Consider the following 12,431-nt stretch of genomic DNA (forward strand, 5'->3'; position numbering starts at 1 on the left):
AAATGATAAATAAATAAACAGTGCTGAAAATGTGTGTAATCATGACAGCAATTAATGCTTTCCTTGGCTTATAAAACACTCCAGTCTTACAGCCCAGTTTATTCTTGAATGGGAAATGGATTACATTTTTAAATATTCTTGCGTTTTAAGATATTGAAACCTAAGTACTTTTTTTTATGATCAAATTCAAATCTTTATTCTGGTAATTAACTGTTGGTCATTTAAATAGCTGATGCCCATTGCCTTAGAATTTTTTTTTTTACACTTCTATGACAGAATCCTTGAGATGGAATAATATATAATGAAAAGTGCTAGAGGCTAGGAAGTTCACAGCCAATGTGTCAGCATCTGTTGAGGTCCTTCTGTGGTGTCATTATATGGTGGCACACAAGAAGATGACAGATATACAGAAGTACATAGAACAAAGGTATGACCTCATGATTTCATAGCCATCCATCCCTATAAGAACTCTATTAGTGTTTTCATGAGGCTTGAGCACACACAGAACCCCCATCCCTCTAATACTTTTTCAGTACTAATCAAAATTTACCATGATGTCTGTACGCATCCAACAACCAATCCATAGCACCTACTATATGGCATGCACTGTAGCCAATTTGTCTTGTAAGGATCACTCAGAATTTCGTTACACAAAATTCAGTATTCGTTGAGTGCCATTGGTAATACCTGTAGTAATTATTTTCCATCCTAAAATTTTCAGACACCATGCCAAAGCCAAAATGAAACCTAAGTACCTTTTAAAAACTTATTAAAGAAAGGAAACTGACAGATTGGAAACCATCTTTGGAACTTGAGAATCTCTGCCGTTCCCAGCATGGCAGGACTCATCAATAAACTGTTTATAGAGGCAGAAGGTGATTACAGTCCTTCAGGGTCAGGGACGTTCTAGAACTGATGTCAGAAAATACAGTGAGAGGATCTGAGGACAATCTATCAGGGAAAAGTGAGGTGTCATCAAATTGGGTCTTAAGAAACCGCTGTTCATTCTGCAGTGAGTTCATAGAAAAATGAAATGTTCACCCTAAGCTAGCACTGTAGTGAGACATAGGGACAAGCACATCAATGTTATTATTTATTACCATTAGTAAAATCCCTTCCCAGAGAGAGACATGAACAATAACTACCCCTTCTCCTAAGGTCCCATTGACAAACTCAGGCAGGATTCCACTACAGTTCACCCTGGGGAGCTAATGAGTTAACTGAGCTTCCTTACAGAGCGTAGGTGAAAGGTCACTTACAGGTACTATGGGCACTCCCACTCTGTAGCAAGCTGTGTCTTAGAAAGCCTTTGCCTGGCTGAGATGGGACCATCCCTGTAGCAGATAGCATTCCCTTCCTCGGGTCTATACACTCTAGCCCCTCCCCAGGCTGTGTGCACAGAACAGGTGGAGAGGAGCAGCTGGATACTCTGGGAGGGTGCTTGATATCTCACCTGCAAGATCATCCTTTTGGAAAGGGGCAGTGCTAACTCCACAAGATGGTATAGGACAGTCACACCAATTATCTACATGAGTTCTGTCAACTTCCTACCTGGAGTGCCCATTCTTCTCTTTCTTTCTGTTTTTCTGTCTTTCCTCCCTCCCCCTCCCTCCCTCTTCCCCTTCCTCCTTCCCTCCCTTCCTCTCCCCCTTCCTCCCTCCTTCCCTTCCTCCTTCTCTCCCTCCTTCCTTCCCTCTGTCCCTCCCTCTGTCCCTTCTTTCCTTCCTTCTTTCCTTCTTTCCTTCCTTATTTTCTTCCTCCCCTCCCTCCCTCCCTCCCTCCCTCCCTTCCTTCTGTCTTCCCTTTATTTCTTCCTTTCTTCCTTCCTTTCTTTCCTTCTTTCTTTCTTTCTCTCCCTCCTTTCTTCCTTCCTTCCTTCCTTCCTTCCTTCCTTTCTTTCTTTCTTTCTCTCCCTCCTTTCTTCCTTCCTTCCTTCCTTCCTTTCTTTCTTTCTTTCTTTCTTTCTTTCTTTCCCTCTTTTTTCTTCCTTTTTTTTCTTTTTCACAATGGTGGACCTTGAACAAAAGTCTTTTCAAGGCTGGAGAAGCACTGTCCCATGCAGCCACAAACCCAGCCCTCATTTTTTTCTTTTTAAATTTTGATAGTCATGATTAAATACCTTTCACACAAGACCCTTTGGGGAATGAAAAGAAATGACACACATGTGTTTAAAACTCATGGACGTCGCTAATCTCCAGTCAATGGTTAGAAGGTGTCCCACTGTCTGGAGACACCTATCCTGCAGTGCTGGATGGCATGCTAGGGCTTGGAAGGGAGGCACAACTTCGGACCAGTTTATTGTGCTTTCGTTGCTACAACTTCCCACGCTACTGAGCCACACCCCAAAGGGCAGCAGTCAGAGTGACCTGTTAATGCCTCTTGGCTTTTGGTGGTGTGGTCTGAAGGGGGCACTGTGGGAGAACTTTCTCCTGCTATACTGCTGAGCTATACAGAAGTAGGCAGCAGTTGCTACTGAAATGAAACCTCAGTTGTGGTTAGTTTTTCCTTATACAGCCAGGAAATAGACAATTCCATTCATAGTTCTGCTCATTTAGTTTTCTGTCTTTTTTCTTCCTCTCTCCTTCCCTTCCCCTTCTGTCCCTTCCTCCCTTCCTCCTTTCCTCCCTCCCTCCCTTCCACCCTCCCTCCCTCTCTTCCTCCCTTCCTACCTTCCTTCTTCCCTCCCTTTCTTCTTTCCTTCCTTCCCCTTTCTTCCTTCATGTCCCTTCCTCTCCCCTTCCCTTCAGTTTCCTTCTCCTCCTTCCCTCCCTCACTCTGTTCCTTCCTCCCTCCCTTCTTTCCTTCCTTCCTTCTTTTCCTTTTCTGTTTTTCATTTGCTTTCTAGGCTGTCCTTTTTGCCACTCCTGGGGTAGAATTTTAATGTAGGTATCTAGAAGGCATGTGGGATCTTCTTAACAATCGACTAGTGTATTCTGTAAATTATGGCATGCATTCAGTTTACTCTTAAGCCCTGGACAAAGTGGGAAGAATTGCCCCCCCCCTTTAATTTTTTTGTTTCTTTGATTCCAATTTGAAATCCCAAAATATGGGAAAAGTTCTTCTGTTTCTAGCAACAGATTGTGGGTGAGGTGTTAAGGCCAAGCTAGAAACAAAAACTACCAGAGTTAAGAAGAGAGGCTACCTAAAAGACACACTCAGGTTTCTGCCTGATCCTTATGATGTCAGAGAAGAGAACCACATATCTGATTTGGGTTATACTAGCTCACTTGTTGGTGTTCAGAGTCAGGCAAGTTCACTGCCAGGCTGTAAAAGTTGTAAAGGTGCTTTCTTTGGGTAAACACAAAATAATTACCCCCGTGACATCAAAACAGCTGACCACTGCTTAGCTCAGACGAAGTTTATACCTTTGATCACTAGGGGCAGTAAGAGTATTTGTGTTTCACTGTAGTTGATGGGTCAGTGTGTGTGTGGGGTGAGTGGGACACAAAATAGTTCCTTTCTCTTCCCCCCTCTCCCCCTTCTCCTCCTCCCACTTCTTTTCTTTCTTCACCACCTCCTCCTCCTCTTCTTCCTTCTCTTCCTCAATCTCATCCTTCTCTTTCTCCTCCTATTTTTCTTCCTCCTCCTGCCTGCTCCAGGCCACCAAGCATGCCAAGGAAACAGTCTACGACAAACACGGAGTTAGACCACCAGCCCAACTTTTGACAAATTACAGTTATTTTATACTTGATTTTTCCTGCTAATTCTGTATGATCAAATGATTTGTGGCCCACAAACAAGTCATAAAAGGTTAGACACTCATATGTAACAGTCATATGTGAGTGGAATGCATGCATGTGTCTCTGAACTTACTCCACATACTGCGGTTGTCAGGAGGAAACCTGCCCAGTAACAGAGGGGAGACAAAGACAGCATAGTTCTATTGGAGCATCCTATTGTTAGGCATCAATGGGAGAAGAGGTCCTTGGTCCTATGAAGGCTCAATAGATGCCCCAATGTAGGGGAATTGAGGGCAGGGAGGTGGGAGTGGGTAGGTGGGTGGAGGAACACCCTCATAGAAGCAGGGGGAGGGAAGATGTGATAGGGTGTTTCTGGGAAGGAGGGAAACCAGGAAAGGGGATAACATTTGAAATGTAAATAAAGAAAACACCCAATAAAAAAAAAGGAAAAAAGAAAAAAAGAAAGAAAGATGTGACTATTGTGAATGGTGAGAGGCCATCTTTCAACTCACAAATGAACCATTTTTAGCCTGGAAATGGAGGTCTAATTCACTCAACATGTGCTTCTTCATAGTTTGCCTTCCTTATTTGAGTATTATGTGGTGCTTAAATCCAACCAGTTCTGGGATGGCCAGAGCATTACACACATTGTGCATACCACTCCTTAGCAGTATTGACCATCCTTGCCTACTGAGAGCAGACCTGCCTGCAGTAGCCTCTTCAATGCTGTGTTTAGACCTCCTGTCCTAATTGCTTGGACCCGCTAGGCAACATGAAATAGAATCATCATTTCTGGGTTCTAGGCTCAGTGCTCTCCAAGGCTCATGGTCAGTGTTACAAACCTGGAAGAACTCAGAAGGGGAGCGAGGGCTATCAGCACAGGGTTTTGGGTTTCTTTGGATCAGAAGAAGCATGTAAGAATTTATTAGAAATTTTGTCCTAAAGCTAAATTTTAAAAAATTATTTAATGTTTTTAAAATGAAACTCAACAACTCAAATTATAGTTTTTGAAGATCATATATTCTCAGACATGGAACACAAATTGTATACATGCTCAGGAAAGTTTTTTGTTTGTTTGTTTGTTTTTGTTTTGTACTTAAATTTAATCTGTGGCTATAAGAGAAGAAAGCTTTAAGTGGAAAAAAACAGAAATTCTTAACACACAGTTGTCTTTTGTGGGTGATATATGGAGGGATGATACATATAGTTCAAGGTGTTTATGTCTTAAGTCCAGAACCAAGGGTGCAATGATGTCATGTAATACGACAGAGGTGTAATACGACAGAGTTACTTAAAACACTCCACATTCGTTATATTCCTTATTTTGAATTAATTGTTGTTGTTTCTAGTTCAGAAAACATTTACTGTTGTAAGGTTGTCATCACTGCCATATTCAGCAACATGTTCCCATATGGGGTTGCGACCCACCATTTAAGAAGCTGGAGTTTGAGGTGGTTTGAAGGAGAAAAGTCCCCCAATAGGCTCATGTGTTTGAATACTTGGTCCTTTGCCTGGTGGTCATGTTTGGGGAGGTTTTGGGACCTTTAGGAGTAGAAGTCTTGCTGAGGAAGAATATTCCTGGAGGTATGTTTTAAGGGTATAAAGCCTTACTTCACTTCCCGTTTTCTCTCTCTCCCTTACTCCCTTCCTGTCCCTCCTTTCTTTCCTTCCCTTTTCCCTCCCTTTTTTCCCTTTCTCCCCTCCGTCCCTCCCTCCCTCTCTGCTTCCTATGGGTAAACAAAGATGTGATCAGATCAGCCATCTTATACCTATGGACATGCCAAGCCTTTCTACCATGATGGACCATATGCCCCTAAACTAAACCCTTTGCTCCTTAAATTGTATTTGTCATGGTATTTTATCATAGCAGCAGAAAAATGACAAATACAAGGCTGTGCCATGTAGGCTTATGTAAGTAAATGCCATGATGTTCACACAACTATTATGGTCACTGGAGCTTATCTCCTTCATTAAGCAACACAGTTGGATATATAGCCCATTGGATATTTGTCTAGATAACCTTGACTTAATGCAGTAGGAAAATCTGTTCTAAATATTCTTACTGGAGTATTTTTTGTGAACATTTTTTAATTTTTTCTTGTATAAAGAGAGTTTAGTAAGCTGCCTTGTTGTTTGTATGTGCATGATTTTAGGTATGACAACTTGGTATTAGAGAACCAGTCATGGAGCTAATCCTTGAGGAAGATGAATCCACCCTCTCTCAGGAGTCATCAATTGCTTTAGCCCTTCATCTATGCTTGGGGCTCCACAAGATTTTTCTTATGAGGGATGGCATGTCAACTGGCACTATCATTGCTGAAGTCCTGTTCAGTCAGTTGCATTGCTGAAATCTCATGGGGGGTCTTTGTTCCCCTGTCATTTCTAGAAGACACATCTCCAAAAAGATTCCCCAGTCCTCTGTCTGTTCCTATCCTTCCCAGTTTCCTAGGTCATGGGTGTAGGGGTTGTGTTATGGATGTAGAGGGTGGATTAGTGTTCCTCAAGGAGGAGCTCTGGGATGGATTCTCTAATACCAACTGGAGTTGTGTACCCCAGCACTTGGTCTAGCATTTTTTTTGCTAGTTGTGGCTTTCTGTAATAGTTTGTCTGCTGTAAAGCAAGCTCTTTTTTGGTGAGGAGTGAGACCTGCACATCTGCGTGGATATAAGGCTGAGTACTTAGAATGCAGTCAGAATTATGCTGGCTTTTTTTTTTTAAATAGCAGTAAAAGGTTCTTATCCAAGATTCAGGACCTCACTAGCCATGTGTGGTTGACCATGTTTATAGTATCAGGAGTTATTTCCCTTCTGTTGAGAGGGCCTTACATCCCATTGGACAGCTGATGGTTGCCTCCGACATATAAGTAAGTACCACTATTGCACCATTAGGGCTATCTTGCTGTGCCTATCCTTTTTTGTAGTTTATAAGTGTCTAATCTGGGTAAGACTATTGATTGGTGTACTGGCTGATTTTGTGTGTCAACTTGACAGAAGCTAGAATTATTACAGAGAAAGGAGCCTCCCTTGAGAAAAGGCCTCCAAGAGATCCAGTTGTAAGGAATTTTCTCAATAAGTGATCAAGGGTGGGAGGGCCCATTGTGGGTGGTGCCATCCCTTGGGCTGGTAGTCCTGGGTACTATAAGAAAGCAAGCTGAGCAAGCCAGGGGAAGCAAACCAGTAAGTAACATCCTTCCATGGCCTCTGCATCAGCTCCTGCTTCCTGACCTGCTTGAGTTCCAGTCCTGACTTCCTTTGGTGATCAACAGCAACATGGACGTGTAAGTTGAGTAAACCCTTTCCTCCCCAGTTGGTCATGATGTTTTGTATGAATAGAAACCCTGACTAAGACAATTGGCTTCCTCTCTTGACAGCCTACATGACACCTTCTGCCGCTGTGAAGGTTGGTCCTCAGGTAGGATGCATTTCGATCAGTTCCAGGCTAATTCCTGAGATTTCTATATTCAAAATACACAATGTCATTTCCAGCAGCAGGGATTCACTTTCAACTTCCTTAAGAAACTGTCAAAAAAAAATTCCAAATGCCATCCATTTTCCCTTCCACCAACAGTATCTGAGCTCTCACTGCTGAGTATTCTTGCCCATAGTTAGGGATGTTAATCTTCCCATCTTTAATCATGCTGAGTGTACAGTGGCTGTCTCTGGAGTTTTAACTTACGTTTGGCTCAGAGCTAGTGATGTTAAATAGATTTCATTTGCTATGGTGGTTTATTGTGCTGTCAGCCTTCCTGGATTAGGAGACATCTAGAAAATTGTCAAGACAAACTTTCCTATCCAGAGATGACTGCTGTGTAAGGCACCAGAGAGGAAGAAGGCCTTCCTTACATGGGAGTGGCACTCTCCAGCAGGCTGGGGGCCTCATTGGAATAAAAAGTAGGAGAGAGAAGTTTATTCTCACACAGCTGCTAGGCCCTTCTTAGGGAGTATGTTATTTGTTGCTGCCATTGCTAGGGCCAGGGGACACTTGATACCAAGTATTGTGACTGAAGGAATGTCATATTGTCTGTCATCGCTGATTATTTCAAAATGATGTGTATGCTCTCACCAAGGCTTCATGTGAGCACTACTGGCAGAGTCACCATGAAACAGTTAGTACTGTGTACCCTTACTTCACACTTGAAACAAGAACTAGAGAGTTCTATGACTTTATCAAGATCATTGAGCCATACTGTCGAACGTGCCAATCATGTCTGGAATCCTCACATCCTTTGTTTTATGTTTTGTGTTTTTAATTATTAGTAGCTCAACGAATCAAACACAAGGACCATCATTAATTCTGCTACTTCATATTTTTTTTGGGGCTGCAAATACAGCAGACCTAATGATGCTGACTGAATATACAGTTTGATTTATTCTCACTCCAACCTCATGAAAATACTACAGTTTTCAATGTCTAGACGATGAGACTGTAACACAGAAAAGTCATGCCATTGCCCAGTGTCACACAGCTAATTAGAGGTGTAGACAGGATACAAGCTTAACTACAAACAAATAATGTCTGTTCGTGTTCTCTATTGTTAAATATATACACTCTCATATACATATATACATATGCACGTATATAAACATGTACATCTCTCATGCCATAACTAACTATGGTCCTCTTAAATTTGAGAGCTTTATGGATCAGGATGGAGAATTCCAGTAGAGCTATGATACTTAGAAGAAAGTTACATGGCAGGAGAGGCCTTACAGGGAGACTGCAGTCAGTCAGCACAGGGCAAGACCTTGAAAGAAAAACCAAAAGGAATCACTGGATAATGTGCGGCATATACTGGGAGGTGGAGAAACGCAATCAATCTCGAGAAAGAAAGTTCTGGTCCATCTTGAACTGCTGTGTGGCGAGGAAATCTGGTCTCTGACTAAGATATACTACAACACTTTGGCTGCTGTTTATGGTCAGAATCCAGACAGTAAAGCTAGGTTGTTTACCATTTTTTTATTCACGGGGATCCAGCTCTATAAGGTCCAGCAGGGAACACTCAGGCTGGCTGATAAATACCTCCTCTACCAGGATTTCCCCTTCCAGATAAAGGAGAGTGAGAAGCTGAGTGGTTGCCTACATGCTAGCATTGGCAGGTTGGTGTTAATCTGTGTTATTTTAGCTCCCACAGGGTGAGTAATGTGCCCAGTCAGAGGAGCTCACTGGGGCTGGACGGCGGGCGGGGGGGTGAGGGGGTGGGGGTGGGGGTAGCGGAAGCAGGTGCAAGACCTAAAAGCTACCCCAGGGAGGGCGAAGGAGGTTAGCTGAGACCAGATCTATACTTACTCTTGCAAGTGTGTATTTTTGAATCACGATTTACTGGAACAGTTAGGCTCCCTTAAAATTTATTTTGGCCCTAATTGCATGAGTGTCACGACCATACCAACAACGTGCCTTGGACATGGTGAGGGGAGGAACTTGCCAATCAAGTCTGAGATCTCCTAATACTCCAGACAAGAAATAATTTGTTACAAGGAATGACTTCATTTGGTGGCTGCACAAGCAAACATGTTTTTAAGTCCTTTAGGCACCCAGCAGGGAACATGTCGTTCTGTCTGGGAAGTAGCCAGAAACTTACAGAGAGAGTTAGATCAATGCCAAGAACAAAGAGCCAGGCTGCTTTCTGCTTACAGGGACATTGTGTGGTGCTGCCTACCCCTCGTTTCTCCTCTGGCTCCCACACTGTGTACATTGCTCTTCTGCCCTTCTCAATCCTGGGCTTATTTTAAAATTATTACTAGAGGCCAGTATCCCCTGGAAAAGTGCAATATTGCTATACAGCCATATGTCAACAGGTTCTTGCTTCTTTCCTTTAGTTTGTGTTTCGGGATCTCAGACCTGGAAGCTTTAGGGTGGAGCCGGGAGAGACCGGCTGTCAATCACTTCTCCCTCCCTCCCATCCTTGCCAGATTGAAAATAGAGTCTCAGCAGTCAAGCCCCTGTTACCTCTTTGTTCTAGCTATGGCAAAGAAGCTCCCAGACACTTGGAATTCAGCTAGTACCACCAAAGTTGGAGAAAACTTGGCTGTGACTCCAGAGCCTGTACATGTCTCCACTCTGCCCTGAGTCTTCCTCTTTCCCAGCGTATCACCTTGATGCAGTTACAAACCCGAATTTATCCATGGTGATCCCTTTATAACAGTGCTGGCAAACAAAACAAAACAAAACAAAACAAAACAAAACAAAACAAAAAACCGGCACTATTTCCATTTACTTTAAAGAGAAATATTTGCAAAGTGAGGTTTTTCAGACAATTCCTTCTGTTCATGTGAGGCATAGCTTCTTGTTTCAAAGTTGTTAAGCTGACTTTCTGAGTCTCAGTCCCTTCTCTAAAGTTTTGAAACTTCCATTAACCAAGAAGCCACCTGCATGGATGATGTCAACCACCGAATGTTAAGAGTCCTTCTCATTCACATCCATCCTCATATTCATCCATCCAACAATCTACTCTTCTGTCTATCCATCTGCCCATCTATTCACCCACCCATAGTATCAGGCATATTCTAAGTGTTTAGTGCCTAAGTGTGCAAACTAACGTTGATATGGTAGAAGAATAGTGTAAAAATCTATGAAAATTATGAGGCAAAAAGCTTATATATACATATATATAAGTGACATATATATATATATATTATATATCACTTATCAAATAACTGAAAATGGAAAAGTTTAGGAGAGAATGATCTTGGTGGCTGTAAAAGGATTCTGCAGCAGGACAAAATGCACTATGCAAAATATAAAAAGCCAAGCCCAGGCAGGATCCACTCACTCTAGGTTTGGGACCTGTTAATTGCTTTTACATGTGTGGGACCGGAGCCATCACATGGCTAGATTCCAGTGTGGGGAGATAGGGGGGTAAACAAGGTGCCTCACTGACAGGTGGAGCTGGGTGGAGAGTGTAATCATCACCAGCATTAGTGAGAAGATTTGACTGACCATTCAAAGGTGATGAACCCAAATCCCAGCTCAGCATTCATAAGCATGACCTTGAGCTATTCATTTCCACGGTTGGATTATCTAATGAATATTTATGATCTCTGTCACACACTGAACGTGGTGTGAGGGTATGGAACTCCCCTGCCTTCCTTGTCTGTATGCATTCCTGTAATTCAGGTGTTGCTGGAGCTTTGCTGACTCTCTCCATGCCTTACTTTGTGTCATCTGTAAAATGATGGATAATATGTAAGTATGCTGGAGGAGTAAGTGAGCAAATATCCACAACACATTTGAGTCTCCACTGCGAGTGTCATTGTTTAGAGGCTACATGTAAGTGGGAAGGATAGTAGGAAGTGTCCTTCTGTGCCTCCTAAATGTCCTACCCATGTTATCGTAGATGCCACAATTTCTTTTAAATTTTTATCACATTAAATTGTATATATGTACATATGTATGCGTGGGTGCCCTGTGACCCAATAAGTGAGTGTGAGTCAAAGGACAACTTGTAGGAGTCGGTTCCCTCTATCAACCATGTGAGTCCCAGGAACTAAACTCAGGTTGTCAAGTTGTGTGAACCTCTACCTGCTGAGCTATCTTGCCAGCCCCCCATTTCCTTTTTAAGGCTGAATAGTTCATTGTTTATGGAGATTTTTCCTATTGCTTAAGACTGGGCAACTTGGTTCTGAATTTAGTGAAACATAAACATTGTAGAGGTAAGAACAACAACTGGGTTTTCTTAAGAGGCAATTCCATCCTGCTACTCAAGTCATCACTCGATGACCATTATCTTCAAGGAGCTGTGGAAGTGCAAGTCGCAGGTACAGAATGAGCTCAACTCCGACAAGTCAGTGACAAGTTCCAAGAGGAAGACCAGTAGAGATTAGATTTGTGTGTAAGAAGTTGAGCCTAATCTAATTTTTCGGTTGCTTGGCTACTTATCCAATGAATTTGCCAGACTGTACTTTTCTGCCTACTTGAGCCTTGGTGTAAGAAATTTAAGAAGAAAATTTGAGGTGGAGAAGATGAACAACTGGAGAAGGCAGCTGGGCTCATTCCCCCTAGGTGGCAGAAAAAGGGTTCAGGAGTCATCTGTAGGGCAAGCGAGTGCCATGGAGGGCACTAAACTTGAACTTTAATGACAGAATCATCACCTGACTGAGAGTCACCAAGAGAAGAGTCCCAGGAACAGCAATCTCCAGGCTGGAATATATCGGAATGGGATCCAAGGGAGATTGTGAGAGACCCCCAGGGATTGACTTCTTATGCCGCATAGCCACACAGTGAAGAGGCAGAGAATCATCAGATGCCACCCAAGAGATGTAACACTTGGAAGCCCACCTGGCCAATGGTAGAGATCCTACCAGCCACTGGTAAGCAACACATCTCCTTCCATTTAGTGTATCTTCTATCTGTGACCTCCTCGTAGAAAGAGAAGCAGAAGATGAAGGGATTTGGGAGTAAGGTTGGCCAGAGAACCTTCCCATCCTGCCACTGGATCCAGTGTGGGTGGTCGACATTTATACTGGTCCACAAACTAAAGCTGATGGCTCTGGAATTACACCTTTACAATTCCAAAGGCCAGGGAGCTGGGAACTGCTGGAGGTGCCATAGAAACTTAGAAAGGAGAAATTCTGTAGAGTTTGTTAAAGCCAGGATTGGAGGCAAATAAAAACCTGACAGGTTTGAACCTGGTGGAGGGCACTGAATTCAATAAACTGGAAAAGGCTGGAAGAAGATTGACAAACACTAAAGGCTCCACAGTGGTGGCTCCGTATTCCTAGACACCCAAAGAGAATAAATATTTTGACACATTTT

The sequence above is a fragment of the Mastomys coucha genome, unplaced genomic scaffold (assembly GCF_008632895.1).
Source record: "Mastomys coucha isolate ucsf_1 unplaced genomic scaffold, UCSF_Mcou_1 pScaffold20, whole genome shotgun sequence".
NCBI lineage: Eukaryota > Metazoa > Chordata > Mammalia > Rodentia > Muridae > Mastomys > Mastomys coucha.